This window comes from Salmo salar, chromosome 21 (genome assembly GCF_965601325.2).
Source record: "Salmo salar chromosome 21, fSalSal1, whole genome shotgun sequence".
Taxonomy (NCBI): domain Eukaryota; kingdom Metazoa; phylum Chordata; class Actinopteri; order Salmoniformes; family Salmonidae; genus Salmo; species Salmo salar.
The window spans coordinates 37,642,501-37,659,504 of NC_138311.1; the positions used below are offsets into that span (position 1 = coordinate 37,642,501).

Consider the following 17,004-nt stretch of genomic DNA (forward strand, 5'->3'; position numbering starts at 1 on the left):
ACGGACAACGAACACAATTGTATTTTATTTATGGAAATTTGAATGCACAGAAATAACTTGACAAGATCCTGAGGCCCATTTCTTTTAAATCTGTGAGCAACAGATGTGTATCGGTATTCCCAGTCATGTGAAATCCATCGATTAGGGCCTAATGAATATAATTTAATTAACTGATTTCCTCATATGAACTGTAACTCAGAAATTGAAGCATGTTGCGTTTATATTTTTGTTCAGTATAAAACCTTTTATGCTCGCTTTGAGGAGTACAACACAGTCTTGCGTGAAAGCACCTGTTGTTCTGGAGGACTGTCTTCTCACCCTCCATGGCCATTGTGAGTAAAGGGCATTTCTATTGAAAAGAACCCATTCAACTCAAACCATAGGCTTCATTGATGCCATTCAGAGTGTCTTGAAGTCAATTAAACCGGCTATAATAGCTGAGGTTCATAGCTAGCTAGCTAATATTGACATGTAACAGTCATGTGTGTAACAGTACATTTCTGCAATTTCTTGGGGATGAATGATTAATTGGTGGAAGCAATTAAAACCACTGTTCTGAACTAATATTTACATCAAACGTTTTAGGGTCCATACACAGATCGGCTACATAGCTAGCTACACATCCATAGGCATACAAGTATTTTTATCCTCCACTACACAATAAGCAAGAAAAGAGCTAGCTACCTTACTTCAGCTCCATTGCATGGCAAATATCAGCAAGGCAAGCTTACACAATTGTACTTTACATTTTGCAGTACATACTTTAACTAGCTCGATTTTTTTACATCCACTGTTTCACAAGACGACAATCCACATATCTTTAAGATACTTTATAATTTCTCTCGTTCATGAGGAGGGAGGATAATGAAAGTTCATAGAAGAAACAAGGGTAGCAGACTGTCAGTAACATTTCAACTAACTATCTACTAACACCCTAACCCAAGGTCTAACCCTAACCCTTATCCTAACCCAAACTTAACCATAACCCTTATTCCCAAGCCTAACGCTAACTGTAACCTTAGCAAGCAGTTGCTTATCAACAGTTTGTTGATAGTATGACCATCTGTAGGACATCTATAGATTAAAAATCCATACTATCCAAATAAAGTGTGACCGAAAGAAGTAATGGTAGACCTACCAATTAGTTATATTGATTTTACTGATATCAATTTTGTTTATGAATTATTAAGTGATTAAAATTGGTAACTTCCATTCATGTGCAATGTTAGCTATTTAACATTAGCTTTCTACAACAATGTATGAATTAATGGTTGGATCAGAATCAGCATTATAATCATTGGTCAGTATGGAGAATTAAGTAAAACCACAAGTCCAAATCCCTATCTCCATCTATGGTTAATTTGGGAAACAGCCAATTTTAGCTAGCTGGCTATCTAGCCACATGTGGACAACAACACAATGAGATGCAACAATTCAAGTTTTTCTGTCAATGACAATGCGCTCAATGGGATTTTATAAGAGTGACGTCAAATCCAAGCTGGCTTCACTTGACACTTTTTTTTTTTCAAGGACCATTGAAAGTTTAGCTCAACGTTTATTGGCAAATTTGTTATACATTTTTTGTCAAGGGAGGCCAGATGCTAGCTTCCCTGGCCTTCTATGCTATGTGTGGCAAAAATGTCATACTCATTTGGACCAGACAGCATCAGATAGATGGCCCTTGGCATCCATGAATACTTGCCACTGCTAAGGACTTAACATGCTTCACACACACCCACACAGTCGTGAAGAGGGCTGGAAAGCGCCTCTTCCCCCTCAGGAGGCAGAAAAGATTTAGCATGGTCCCTCAGATCCTCAAAAAGTTCTACAGCTGCACCATCGAGAGCATCTTAACTGGTTGCATCACCAATTGGTATGACAAATGCACCACCCTCGACTGCAAAGCGCTACAAAGGATGGTGTGGACAGCTCAGTACATCACTGGGGCCAAGCTCCCTGCCATCCAGGACCTCTATATCAATCGGTGTCAGAGGAAGGCCTGGAAAAATTGCTAAAAACTCCAGCCACCCAAGTCATAGATTGGTACCGGAGCCATACATTGTACTGTAGCATCGACTCTCAGACCAACAGGCTCCGAGACAGCTTCTACCCCCAAGCCATAAGACTTCTAAATGGCCATAAGACTGCTACGGTAAATAGTTAATTAATGGTTAGCCGGACTATCTGCACTGACCCTATTTTTCACTGACTCTATGCACACTCACAAGAGTACAATACAGTGCCTTCAAAAAGTATTCACGCCCCTTAACTTTTTCCACATATTGTTGTGTTACATCCTGAATTTAATATTGATTAAATTGAGATTTTTTTTGTCACTGGCCTACAAGCAATACCATATAATGTCAAAATAGAATTATGTTTTAGCGTTTTTTTACAAATTAATCTTAAATGTCTTGGGTCAATAAGTATTCAACTAATTACTTATGGCAACCCTAAATAGGTTTAGGAGTAGAAATTTGCTTAACAAGTCACATAATAAGTTCCATGAACTCACTTTGTGTGCAATAGTAGTGTTTAACTTGATTTTTTAATGACTACCTCTGTACCCCACACATACAATTATCTGTATGGTCCCTCAGTCGAGCAGTGAATTTCTAATGCAGATTCAACCACAAAGACCAGGTAGGTTATCCAAGGCCTCGCTAAGGGCACCTATTGTTATTCTGTATTTTATTAGGAGCAGCAGTTATTCTCCTTGGGGTCAACACAAAACATGAATCATGACATAATACAGAACCTTAATAAACAACAGCTCAAGGACCGAACTACATATTTATTTTATATACACTACCGTTCAAAAGTTTGGGGTCACTTAGAAATGTCCTTGTTTTTGAAAGAAAAGCTCATTTTTTGTCCATTAAAATAACATAAAATTGATCAGAAATACAGTGTAGACATTGTTAATGTTGTAAATTACTATTGTAGCTGGAAACGGCATATTCTTTTATGGAATATCTTCATATGCGTACAGAGGACCATTATCAGCAACCATCACTCCTGTGTTCCAATGGCACATGTTAGCTAATCCAAGTTTATCATTTTAAAAGGCTGATTGATCATTAGAAAACCCTTTTGCAATTATGTTAGCACAGCTGAAAACTGTTGATCTGATTAAAGAAGCAATAAAACTGTCCTTCTTTAGACTAGTTGAGTATCAGGAGTGTCAGTATTTGTGGGTTCGATTACAGGCTTGAATTTCTTCTGGATTTGTGGACTGTGAAAAGACCCCTGGTGGCATGTCTGGTGGGGTAAGTGTGTGTGTCAGAGCTGTGTGTAAATTGACTATGCAAACAATTTGGGATTTTCAACACATTAATGTTTCTTATAAAAATAAGTGATGCAGTCAGTCTCTCCTCAACTCTTAACCAAGAGAGACTGGCATGCATAGTATTTATATGAGCCCACTGATTACAATGAAGAACAAGACATGCCACTCTGTTTTTGGCCAGCTGCAGCTTAACTAGGTCTTTACTTGCTGCACTTGACCCCACGACTGGGCAATAATCAAGATAAGACAAAACTAGAGCCTGAAGGACTTGCTTTTTGGAGTGTGGTAGATGGGTAAACATTCAAAAAGCAGACATTGAATATCCCTTTGAGCATGGTGAAGTTATTAATTACACTTTGGATGGTGTATCAGTATACCCTGTCGCTACAAAGATACAGGCGTCCTTCCTAACTCAGTTGCTGGAGAGGAAGGCAACCGCTCAGGGATTTCACCATGAGGCCAATGATGACTTTAAAACAGTTACAGAGTTTAATGGCTGTGGATCAACAACATTCTAGTTACTCCACAATACTAATCTAATTGACAGAGTGAAAAGAAGGCAGCCTGTACAGAATATAAATATTACAAAACAAGCATCCTGTTTGCAACAATGCACTAAAATAATACTTCAAAAAATGTGGTAAAGCAGTTAACGTTTTGTCCTCAATAAAAAGTGTTATGTTTGGGGCAAATCCAATACAACACATTGCTGAGTACGACTCATCATATTTTCAAGCATAGTGGTGGTTGCATCATGTTATGGGTATGCTTATAATCGTTAAGGACTGGGGATTTTTTACGTATAAAAATAAATGGAATGGAGCTACACAGGCAAAATCCTAGAGGAAAACCTGGTTCAATCTGTTTCCCACCAGACACTGGGAGATGAATTAACCTTTCTGCTGGACAATAACCTAAAACATAAGGCCAAATCTACAGTGAATGTTCTTGAGTGGCCGATTTACAGTTTTTACTTAAATATGATTGGAAATCTATGGCAAGACAAGAACATCTTTGTCTAGCAATGATCAACCAACAATTTGAGAGAGCTTGAAGTATTTTGAAAATAAAAATGGGAATATATTGTACAATCCAGATGTGCAAAGCTCTTAGAGAATTACCCAGAAAGACGTACAGCTGTAATCACTGCCAAAGGTGATTCTAACATATATTGACTCCGGGAAGTGAAAACGTATGTAAATTATTTTTTTCTGTATTACATTTTTAATACAACCAAAAACATGTTTTCTCTTTGTCATTATGGGGTATTTTGTGTAGATGGATGACACGATAATCTATTTAATCAATTTTCAATTATGGTTGTAACACAATAAAATGTGGAATAAGTCAAGGGGTCTGAATACTTTGTAAAGGCACTGTTTACACACTATATACAAACTCACACACGGTACGCTGACACTCACACAAAACCAACACACATTCACATATACACACACACACACAACACACACGCATACCAACACCACACTAACACACACACACACACACTTTTACACTCATCATATGCTGCTACTACTCTGTTATTTATTTTATTCTTATTATTATCTATCCTGATGCCTAGTCACTTTACCATACGTCATACCCTTGCACATTGATTTGGTACTCCCTGTATATAGCTCCATTCTTGTGTATTTTATTCCTCTTGTGTTACTATTGTTCTTTTTACTATATTTTTTTTAACTCTGCATCGTTGGGAAGCATTCCATGGTAAAGCCTACACCCGTTGTATTCGGCACATGTGACTAGGGCTGTTGCGGTGACCGTATTGCCGCCACACCGGCGGTCACGAGTCATGAAAGGCAGTAAGATTCCACTTGACCATTTAGCCATGGTAATTAGGCTTCTCCAATCTCTGATGCTGCTCATGGTCATTAGTAGCCTACCAAACTAGCTAACTGCCTGGTACTCAGCACTCTATTTTCCCTCTAATCACTCTGACGTCAATGCAAATGTAATCATAGAGAGCCCATGAGCTAATGTTACGCAACATTTCTATAGGCTATGCAATTGCGTGAGAACAGAGTTATGGCCTCTATTAAAAAGAGGAGGATCCCATCAGCTTTCTATAGGCTAGGCCTGGCCTGCTATATTTATTTCTCAACTTTCCTAATATTAAGCACATTGATTATATTTACAACAGGAGTATAGCCTACATGACTGGCATGAAAATCAACCACTGGAAAAGCGTCCTTCATTCGCTTTTCGCTATTTAAGTGCATAGATTTTTTTCCTGCTTCCCCTGTATCGATACAGGTGCATGAACATGGTCCATTCTAAATCGAAACAAATTTCACACATATATATTATTTAGATTAAATCAAGAATAGTCTGATGGGTGAAAATATTAGCCTATCACTTGTGAATTATATATACTGCTCAAAAAAATAAAGGGAACACTAAAATAACACATCCTAGATCTGAATGAATGAAATAATCTTATTAAATACTTTTTTCTTTACATAGTTGAATGTGCTGACAACAAAAGCACACAAAAATAATCAATGGAAATCCAATTTATCAATCCATGGAGGTCTGGATTTGGAGTCACACTCAAAATTAAAGTGGAAAACCACACTACAGGCTGATCCAACTTTGATGTAATGTCCTTAAAACATGTCAAAATGAGGCTCAGTAGTGTGTGTGGCCTCCACGTGCCTGTATGACCTCCCTACAACGCCTGGGCATGCTCCTGATGAGGTGGCGGATGGTCTCCTGAGGGATCTCCTCCCAGACCTGGACTAAAGCATCCGCCAACTCCTGGACAGTCTGTGGTGCAACGTGGCATTGGTGGATGGAGCGAGACATGATGTCCCAGATGTGCTCAATTGGATTCAGGTCTGGGGAATGGGCGGGCCAGTCCATAGCATCAATGCCTTCCTCTTGCAGGAACTGCTGACACACTCCAGCCACATGAGGTCTAGCATTGTCTTGCATTAGGAGAAACCCAGGGCCAACCGCACCAGCATATGGTCTCACAAGGGGTCTGAGGATCTCATCTCAGTACCTAATGGCAGTCAGGCTACCTCTGGTGAGCACATGGAGGGCTGTGCAGCCCCCAAAGAAATGCCACCCCACACCATGACTGACCCACCGCCAAACCGGTCATGCTGGAGGATGTTGCAGGCAGCAGAACGTTCTCCACGGCGTCTCCAGACTGTCACGTCTGTCACATGTGCTCAGTGTGAACCTGCTTCATCTGTGAAGAGCACAGGGCGCCAGTGGCGAATTTGCCAATCTTGGTGTTCTATGGCAAATGCCAAACGTCCTGCACGGTGTTGGGCTGTAAGCACAACCCCCACCTGTGGACGTCGGGCCCTCATACCACCCTCATGGAGTCTGTTTCTGACCGTTTGAGCAGACACATGCACATTTGTGGCCTGCTGGAGGTCATTTTGCAGGGCTCTGGCAGTGCTCCTCCTGCTCCTCCTTGCACAAAGGCGGAGGTAGCGGTCCTGCTGCTGGGTTGTTGCCCTCCTACGGCCTCCTCCACGTCTCCTGATGTACTGGCCTGTGTCCTGGATGCGCCTCCATGCTCTGGACACTACGCTGACAGACACAGCAAACCTTCTTGCCACAGCTCGCATTGATGTGCCATCCTGGATGAGCTGCACTACCTGAGCCACTTGTGTGGGTTGTAGACTCCGTCTCATGCTACCACTAGAGTGAAAGCACCACCAGCATTCAAAAGTGACCAAAACATCAGCCAGGACGCATAAGAAGTGGTCTGTGGTCACCACCTGCCGAACCACTCCTTTATTGGGGGTGTCTTGCTAATTGCCTATAATTTCCACCTGTTGTCTATTCCATTTGCACAACAGCATGTGAAATGTATTGTCAATCAGTGTTGCTTCCTAAGTGGACAGTTTGATTTCACAGAATTGTGATTGACTTGTAGTTACATTGTGTTGTTTAAGTGTTCCCTTTATTCTTTTGAGCAGTGTATTATCACTTGTGAATGATGCCCAGCAACTTTTTCTAGTCATAGTTGCAAACCTCATGTAGCCTAGCCCATAGGCCTATATGTTTTGATAAGGTTTGTATCACAACTAAAGTGGCCAAATACTTTCTTAAAATGAAGCACATTAATCCGCTTTACAAGGGGTGTAGAGCCTAACTGGCATACATAAGCAGCGCGGGAGTTTCAACTTTGAGGAAGATCATTTTCACCATAAAAAGGCACCTTTATAATAAAAGCATTACATGCATAATTGTATTTGTAGTACATTCTGATAATGGTGTTTTCCGGTAATGGAACATTCACGCTTATAATCTACTGCCGTGTGCGCATAACTGCGCTTATAATGTGAAGAAATAGCCTAATAGTTTATCAACATTTTTAATTAATCTGTTGCGTCAGCCACATTGTGTAACAAATGTTTTTTGATGCTAGAGGTTGTGTTAATTTGGGATCTATCGCATCCCACAACTATCCCAGACTATGTTTGGAATATTTATTTCTCACACAGAATAGAATGGGTCGACTTTTGTATAGGCTGGTGCTTTCGGAGTTCGTTAGGCCTACTCATCTTGTTGGCTGACGAAAAGTAAATGTGGACAGTTCTTCCAATATCTTTGCGCACAGTTGCATCCCTGATGTGTCTTCCAAACATCTCCTGGCTTCACACATAGCCTACAAGCTTCTGATGCAGACCTTTGGAACATCTACATTTTAAAAAGTCAAATAAATCCATGTAATATAGCCTACACCATCTCAATACATCCATGTAATATAGCCTACACCATCACAATAAATTCATGATTTATTTTAGGTCTAAAGAAGCATGATATGTAGTCTATGTAGTCTAAATGTAGTCTATTTCAGAAGAACAGAATAGCATACTCTGAGTTGTCCTGATGTTAGGCCCTGATCTGGTTATGCCATATGGCTGTGGGCTACACTAGTTCATTTAGCAGACAAGATCTGGTTAGAATTCCGTGGCATTATTTTATATTATTTATAGTATGAAGAATACAATTGAACAAAGCTGAATAAATATAACTAATATTTTCTCAAGTATTTGAGGGAGTGCGCACATGCAGCTATTCTGTGTTGAGCAGTTAAGAAATAGGTATTCCAAGTGCTTAATTTAGTGTTATTAATGTAGCCCAATGTTTGTAGAAATACTAACGTTACATTAATAATTCTAAATTAAGCATATAGGAATACCTAAACAGAGTATATCCTACTCATTTAATATTAAATATCTTAAGTAAACAAACACACCAGCCAAACTTTTAATCAGGTTTTGGAGTCATCTAAGGCAACGTGCTTCAGATTCATACTAAGGAGTCTGACAGTGCAAACAAGTTTCTTTCTGCAGTTCAAAGGCAAAGAAAGATCAATTTGTCTTTTATTCAGAGAGAGAGAGAGATCCCTATCCTCCTCCGCCACATTGTAAATTCATGAGCCCTGAGATTTCCTGAAAAAAAAAAAAATGCAAGTTCACTTTAACCTCGGCCCCCCTGTGTGCTGCTTTTTACATGGTCTGACAGGTGGCTGCTGGGAGAAGCGGTCCTGGGGGGATAAGCAGTGTGTGTGTGTATTTTTGTTAGTGCATGTGTGGGTGTTCATTATGTGAATTATGGATGAGGTTAAGGCAGCGGTAGATAGAAACTTCAAGTTAGGGAAGGAGAAGGATGTCTACTTCCGCTGTCCCCTCCTCATGGAGTCTGGTTAGAAACTGTAATAGTGAGCAAAAGTTGCTCCTTTTCTCAGAAACTGTAGCAACCGCACTACTTCCACTACAAACCACCATCACCACCATTTCAAATGTTTATATTTTTTATTTAACCTTTATTTAACTAGGTAAGTCCATTAAGAGCAAATTCTTATTTACAATGACAGCCTACCAGAAGGCAAAAGGCCTCCTGCGGGGACGGGGGCTGGGATAAAAAAAATACAGCACTAAACATGGTACAAATATTATTAGGCACAGACAACAGCACGAAGGGCAATAAGGAGACAACAATACATCACGCAAAGCAGCCACAACTGTCAGTAAGAGTGTCCATGATTGAGTCTTTGAATGAAGAGACTGAGATAAAACTGTCCAGTTTGAGTGTTTGTTGCAGCTCGTTCCAGTCGCTAGCTGCAGCGAACTGAAAAGACGAGTGACCCAGGGATGTGTGTGCTTTAGGGACCTTTAACAGAATGTGACTGGCAGAACAGGTTTTGTATGTGGAGGATGAGGGCTGTAGTAGAGAGCTCAGATAGGGGGGGAGTGAGGCCAGTACCACCACCAACACTACTCCCCCTGGGATGCGGCACTACTGGCAATAGCATGTAGCTAACATTAAAGGACTCAGTGGAGATGTGGCCAGTACAACAAGGGCAAGCCCTGTAAAAGCACTCCCTTATGATCTTTTAACCTTTTTTATATTCATAAACTGCAGTAGAGCACTAACACAACAGTACCTACATTACCGTTACCTTTTATATCACAGAAAAACAGCCAAGCATGAGATGTTATGCTAGTTGTCCCCATTGTATTAACTATAGCATGTTCTACTATACTGTAGGACGTGTTGGCAGCTGTTCACATGAAAGCCTGAATGACACATTTTTATTACATTTAAATAGGAACGTATGTCGTTTAAACCAGTGTTTCCCAAACTCGGTCCTGGGGCACCACCTGGGTGCACATTTTTGCCCTAGTACTACACAGCCGATTCAAATAACCAACTCATCAAGCTTTGATCATATGAATCTGCTGTGTAGTGCTAGTGCAACAACCTACATGTGCACCCGGGGGGGTACAGGACTGACATTGGGAAACCCTGTGTAAGCTGTGTGTATGATCTCTCAGGATGAAAGCGAGGACGAGTGTATGAGGGAAACGCATGTCGCCTGGCACGTAAAGACCTGGCAAACAGAGTGTGAGTGTGTCCCTCAGAGTAGCGTATGTAAGATCACTGCAGTAGAGAGGAGGGTGAGACAGCAGTTCACAGGGTGATGCTGGGTGTATGCTAACAACCATCTGCCTTATTCCTACTGCAAGATACACTGCTAAAGGGATGAGTCAACACACACACACACACGTTTGTTTTACTATCCTAACAATTCATTCCCATTCAAAATCTTATTTTCCCAAACCTAACCCTACTTCTAACCCTATCTCTAAACCTAACTCTACTTCTAACCCTAATCCTAACCCTAACCCTACTTCTAACCCTAATTCTAACACTATCTCTACTTCTAACCCTATCTGTAAACTTAACCCTAATTCTAACCCTATCTCTAAACCTAACCCTACTTCTAACCCTAATTCTAACCCTATCTGTAAACTTAACCCTAATTCTAACCCTATCTGTAAACTTAACCCTAATTCTAACCCTTTCTCTAAACCTAACCCATAAGCCTAAAATAGCAATTTCCCCTGTGAGGTCCGGTGAAATGTCCCCACTTATCCACATTTTCCTTGTTTGGCTATCCTTGTGAGGACTTCTGGTCCCCACAAGGATAGTAAAACCAAAAACACACACAAAACAACCGAGCCACACCCCGAGTGGTCAGAGTAGAGAGGCTCATTTAGATGCTGCACACTCTGAAACTCACATAATGACATCCTGACGAGAGAGAGAGAGAGAGAGAGAGAGAGAGAGAGAGAGAGAGAGAGAGAGAGAGAGAGAGAGAGAGAGAGAAAGAACACAGGCTATTGCTGGGGTCTTTAGCAGACAAAAGGAGTTGGCAAGACAGCAGAAATAGGGACCAGGCTGAGCTGAGTCTATTACATTACCAAGAACCCACAACGCCTGGAGTGGGTTATGTGTAATTTACTGTGTGTAGCTAGCTGTGGGTTTGCTCAGTGAACATATTGTCTGTCTGAGAGTCTGTTCATGACTGTATGACTCAGTGCTTATGCGCGTTGCTGGTGTTCTATGTTTACTTTATCCCCACTTTGTCCTGCTGTAAGCTCCTGGACTTTATGGCTTGGCTCTCTCTCATCCAGAACCATTTTGATGGTCCTTGTGACGGGATGGAACCCAGGTCCATCCTCTCTCTGTTTGTTTGTGTGTGTGTCCATGTGAAGTGGGAGAGGATGGGACTGAGGATGGGCCAGTCTCCCGTACTGTCTAGGATCCTGGCGTAGGATAGGATGGCTGTCTCTCAGAGGGGATGGGATTGGTATTGATGAACTCAGTGAGTTAGAGCATGGTGCTAGACCGAGAGGGTTCTGGGTAAGAAAGCTAACTATGGACCTTAAACCAAAGCACTGTTATGAAACAGAGTAACCACATAACAGGGTGTTACCAACTAGGTTCGACTACTGCCTGCCACAAGACTGTGTTAGCCCACTCAGCTTATGCCTTTAACTCAGGGAGATAATGTAAGTCTTCAGGTCTCGGCCAAGGTTACGCATCACACTTACACGATCACACTATCCAGTCTCAGTCTATATCAAATCAAATCAAATCACATTTATTTATATAGCCCTTCTTACATCAGCTGATATCTCAAAGTGCTGTACAGAAACCCAGCCTAAAACCCCAAACAGCAAGCAATGCAGGTGTAGAAGCATGGTGGCTAGGAAAAACTCCCTAGAAAGGCCAAAACCTAGGAAGAAACCTAGAGAGGAACCAGGCTTTGAGGGGTGGCCAGTCCTCTTCTGGCTGTGCCGGGTGGAGATTATAACAGAACATGGCCAAGATGTTCAAATGTTCATAAATGACCAGCATGGTCAAATAATAATAATCACAGTTGTCGAGGGTGTAACAGGTGTATGTATATGTAGGCACAAACAGCATATTTCTTTATAGTTCCCATCCATGATATAACTTCAGACACTCACCTATTGTACTGTAAATGGTGTCTGTTTCCTTTACTGGTACTGTGTTGCTGCAGGCACGATCTCAAGTTCTTCATGGTGTGTGTGTGTGTGTGTGTGTGCGTGTGTGTGCGTGTGTGTGCGTGTGTGTGCGTGTGTGTGTGTGTGCATCAGTTACCTACTGTCTATCTCTCCCTGCATTAGCTGGTTGGTTTTAACAAGACACTACAGACACGACAGTACCAGACGACAACCCACACAACACAACATGCCACCAGGGAACTGGGGTGGCTGAAGAAACTGTCACTGTAATTATCACGTTTTAGGTATGACCCAGATGCAGTCAGTGTCTAAGAAACAAAAGTTCATTTCAAAAACAGGGGCAGGCAAACGACAGGTCAAACAAAGGCAGGCAGGGGTCAATAATCCAGAGGCGATGCAAAGGGTCCAGAACGGCAGGCAGTCTCAGGGTCAGGGCAGGCAGGGGTCAATAATCCAGAGAGGGTGCAAAGGGTCCAGAACGGCAGGCAGTCTCAGGGTCAGGGAAGGCAGAACGGTCTAAACCGGGAAGGACTAGAAAACAGGAGCAAGAAACAGACAGGAGCAGGGGAACAAATGCTGCTAGGTTTCACAAACAAAATGAACTGGCAGCAGACAAATGGAGAACCCAGATATAAATACACAGGGGGTAATGGGGAAGATGGGCGACACCTGGAGGGGGGATGGAGACAAGCACAAAGACAGGTGAAACAGATCAGGGCGTGACAGTAATTCATGCTCATGATCAACTGGGCTGGCTGAAGAAACAGTCACAGTAATACACGCTCATGATCAACTGGGCTGGCTAAAGAAACAGTCACAGTGATACACACTCATGACCATCTGGGCTGGCTGAAGAAACAGTCACAGTGATACACGCTCATGACCATCTGGGCTGGCTGAAGAAACAGTCACTGTAATTCATGCTCATGATCAACTGGGCTGGCTGAAGAAACAGTCACAGTGATACACGCTCATGACCATCTGGGCTTGCTGAAGAAACAGTCACTGTAATTCATGCTCATGATCAACTGGGCTGGCTGAAGAAACAGTCACAGTGATACACGCTCATGACCATCTGGGCTGGCTGAAGAAACAGTCACTGTATTCATGCTCATGATCAAATCTACTGTTTGTTTCTTTCTAACTTCTGGGAGGGAAATAAATATTTTGCCAAGATATGAAATAAACAAACACAAGGTTTCTGGACTGTAGTCAATAAGGGGGAATCTTTTGGATTAGAACCTTGTTCGTTCTCTTTTTTTTTTCTCTCTCTCCCTTTCATTCCCCATCTCTCCTCCTCTCTTTCTCTCTGTTTGTAAATGTACACACTTCACTGTCGATACAGTGCTTGAGTGTCTGTGTACCGTAGTATATTAGTCCCAGTCTTAAGTAAACTTATTCACCCTTTCTCCTTTCCAGGTGTGACTAGGTTGTCCCTTGGTATCGTCTTTCCTTGGTCATCTCTGTCCTGTCCCGTACCGCACTTCTGAAGATAAGAGGCCTCTGTCTGCACCGACCTCGACTCACCACCTCGAGTCCCACACTGCCTTACCAGGTAGACCAAGCTGTACGCTGCTGCTCAATGGTTTCCACAGTCTTTAATTGAGATGATCAGAGAGGAGAAAGAGGAAAAGACACACACAAACAAAGAAATAGAGAGAGGGACAGAGAGAGAGAGAAAGAGAGAGGGGGGGACAGGGAGAGAAAGAGAGAGAAAGAGAGACATAGAGAGGGACAGAGAGAGAGAGGGACAGAGAGAGAGAGGGACAGAGAGAGAGGGACAGAGAGAGAGGGACAGAGAGAGAGAGGGACAGAGAGAGAGAGGGACAGAGAGAGAGAGGGACAGGGACAGAGAGAGAGGGAGAGGGACAGAGAGAGGGAGAGGGACAGACATAGAGAGGGACAGACATAGAGAGGGACAGACATAGAGAGGGACAGACATAGAGAGGGACAGAGAGAGAGAGACAAATGGCTGTGAGTTTTTGGCTGCGTGTCTCTGGCTGTGTGTGGGTGGGTGTATGTGGGTGGGTGGATGTATGTATGTGTGAGTGTCGGTTGTTTCTGTTGCCTTCCCAATGCTAGGAGCCACGTGTGTGCCGAGTGTAGGAGGGAAGAGAAGAAAAGAGCTGCTCTACCAGAGAAAATTAATGTGACGCACGACCATGAAACCTAAACAAAACAAAATACCATTATGTACACTCTCTCCCTCTCTCCCTCTCTCCCTCTCTCTTTGTTATTCTAGCTTAGGCACAGGCTGGCATTTTCTGCTTAGCTCTGTGCTTGCTTGTGTTTGTTAGTCTTTGTGTGTGTTTGTGTGGGTACGTTTAAGTGAGTGTGTGTGTGCGCTCGCTCGTGTGTGTGAATGTGTGTTTGTGTGTGCGTCTGTGTATATGTACCGTATGTGTGTGTGAATATGCGTCTGTGTGTGTACAGTATGTGTGTGTGTTTGTGTGTGCGTCTGTGTATATGTACAGTGTGTGTGTGTGTGTGTGTGTGTGTGTGCACGCACACTTTCACTTGTCGGTGTGTGTGTGCATGCATGGGCTGTACTCTGATGGCCAGCACAACCGTCTCTGATGGGTAGACATCCAGCTGTGATAATGTGTGCAGAAAGACTTTAGAGCAGTTCCCCTCAGTTCCCACCCACACAGAGCAGACTTTAGCAGGGTGACAGAGGGCAGACATACTCCATCTCTTTCTCTACCCCCTTCAGTCATCACTTTGAAGGCCCTGCCTCTGTCTCGCTGAAAGACCAAACCAGCTACATACTACCCCAAGCTCCCCAAGAGTGTTTGTGTTTGTGTTGGTGAGTGTGTGTGTGTGTGTGAGAGAGGGAGAGAGAGCGAGCGAGTGTGTGTGTGTGTGTGTGTGTGTCTCAACTTATTTGTATGTATGATGTGCAAATAGTTAAAGTACTAACGGGAAAATAAATAAACATAAACATAGGTGGTACTTAAAATGTTGTTTGTTCTTCACTGGTTGCTCTTTTCTTGTGGCAACAGGTCACAGATCTTGCTGCTGTGATTGCACACTGTTATTTCACCCAATATGTTTGGATTTTATAACGTCGTATGTTTTTCCCCCAACACCATTTTCCATCAATTTGTATAGCAGGCCCTCGTGCTAAATTGAGTCGAAAGCTTTTTTGAAATCAACAAAGCATGAGAAGACTTTACCTTTGTTTTGGTTTGTTTGTTTGTCAATTAGGGTGTGCAGGGTGAATACGTGGTCTGTTGTATGATAATTTGGTAAAAAGACAATTTGCCATTTGCTCAGTACATTGTTTTCGCTGAGGAAATGTACAAGTCTGCTGTTAATGATAATGCCAGAGCTGAGGATGATGTAAAAAAGTTTAAGTATAGCCAATTGGAATTTGTGGTCTGTATATTTTATAATTTGATTTAGGATACCATCAACCCCATAGGCCTTTTTGGGTTGGAGGGTTTGTATTTTGTCCTGTAGTTCATTCAATGTGATTGGAGAATCCAGTGGATTCTGGTAGTCTTTAATAGTTGATTCTAAGATTTGTATTTGATCATGTATATGTTTTTTCTGTTTGTTCTTTGTTATAGAGCCAAAAAGATTGGAGAAGTGGTTTATCCATACATCTCCATTGTGGATAGATAACTTTTCGTGTTGTTTGTTTAGAGTTTTCCAATTTTCCCAGAAGTGGTTAGATTATATGGATTCTTCAATTACATTGAGCTGATTTCTGACGTGCTGTTCCTTGTATTTCTGTATTGTTTTAGTGATTCACCATAGTGAAAGCGTACACTCAGGTTTTCTGGGTCTCTGTGTTTTTTGTCAGATAGGTTTCTCAATTTCTTTCTTAGGTTTTTGCATTCTTCATTAAACCATTTGTCATTGTTGTTAATTTGAGAGGTCAAATATACTGTTTAGGTTTTCTACTGCTAAGTTTACACCTTCACTATTACAGTGAAACATTTTGTTCAGGAAATTGTTTAGAAACGGATTGAATTTGTTGTTGCCTAATAGTTTTTTGGTAGATTTACACAATACTTTCCTTCCATCTATAGAATTTCTTAATATTATTCAGTTCCTTTGGCTTTGATGCCTAATGATTGAGCAAAGCTATGTTAAAGTAGAGTGTGATTCTGCTGTGATCTGATAGAGTGTCACGTCCTGACCAGCAGATGGAGCTGTTGTTGTAGTTTTGGGGTCAGGACGTGGCAGTCTTGTGTTCTGTGTTGGTCTTGTGACTCCTGATCAGGAACAGCTGGGGATCGTTGTTCCTGATTGGGAGTCATATATGTAGGAGTATGTTTGTCACTTGGTTTTGTGGGTAGTTGATTTTGCACTGCTGTATGTAAGTACTTAGCCTGTAAAACTGTCGGTCTGTCGTTCTCTTTTGTTTATTGGTTTTCCCGTGTTCACGTTTATTTAATAAATTATCATGATGAACACGCAACCTGCTGCACCTTGGTCCATTTCCACAGAAGACAGCCGTTACAGAACTACCCACCACCAAAGGACCAAGCAGCAGAAGAGGAGGAAGCCACAGGAGAAGGAAATGGAAGAATGGACCTGGCAGGACGAAAGAAAATTCTGGGCGGACAAGTTAAGGGAGCTAAGGGAACCCGAGAGGCAGCCCCAAGATTTTTTTTGGGGGGGGCACACGGGTAGTTTGGCCAGGCCAGGGAAGAGCCGTAAGCCAGCTACCCGTGACTACAGGGCGGTGCGTACGAGGTGGAGGGCGTCATGTTACGCTGAGGTGCGCACCATCTCGCCTATACGGACGCACAGCCCAGTGCGCCCAGTACCAGCGCCCCGCAGGTGCCAGGGCAAGGGGAGCATCGAGCCGGAAGGGGTGATGCCAACCCTGCACTCAAGACCGCCAGTGCGCCCTTTCGGTCCGGTGTTTCCCGC

The 17,004-nt window shown here is 42.4% G+C and overlaps 1 protein-coding gene across 11 annotated transcripts in view; it reads left to right on the top strand.

Moving 5' to 3' along the window:
* Positions 1-17,004, top strand: part of LOC106582286 (uncharacterized) — a 181,524-nt gene that overhangs the window by 58,222 nt on the left and 106,298 nt on the right. For 10 of the 11 annotated variants that reach the window (XM_045704743.2, XM_082967159.1, XM_082967156.1 and 7 more), the window contains one exon: positions 13,537-13,672. The exons of the other annotated variant lie outside the window; for it this stretch is intronic. The gene's annotated coding sequence lies outside the window, so the exon portion shown is untranslated. The remainder of the gene's footprint in view (positions 1-13,536; positions 13,673-17,004) is intronic. 11 annotated transcript variants of the gene reach the window in all.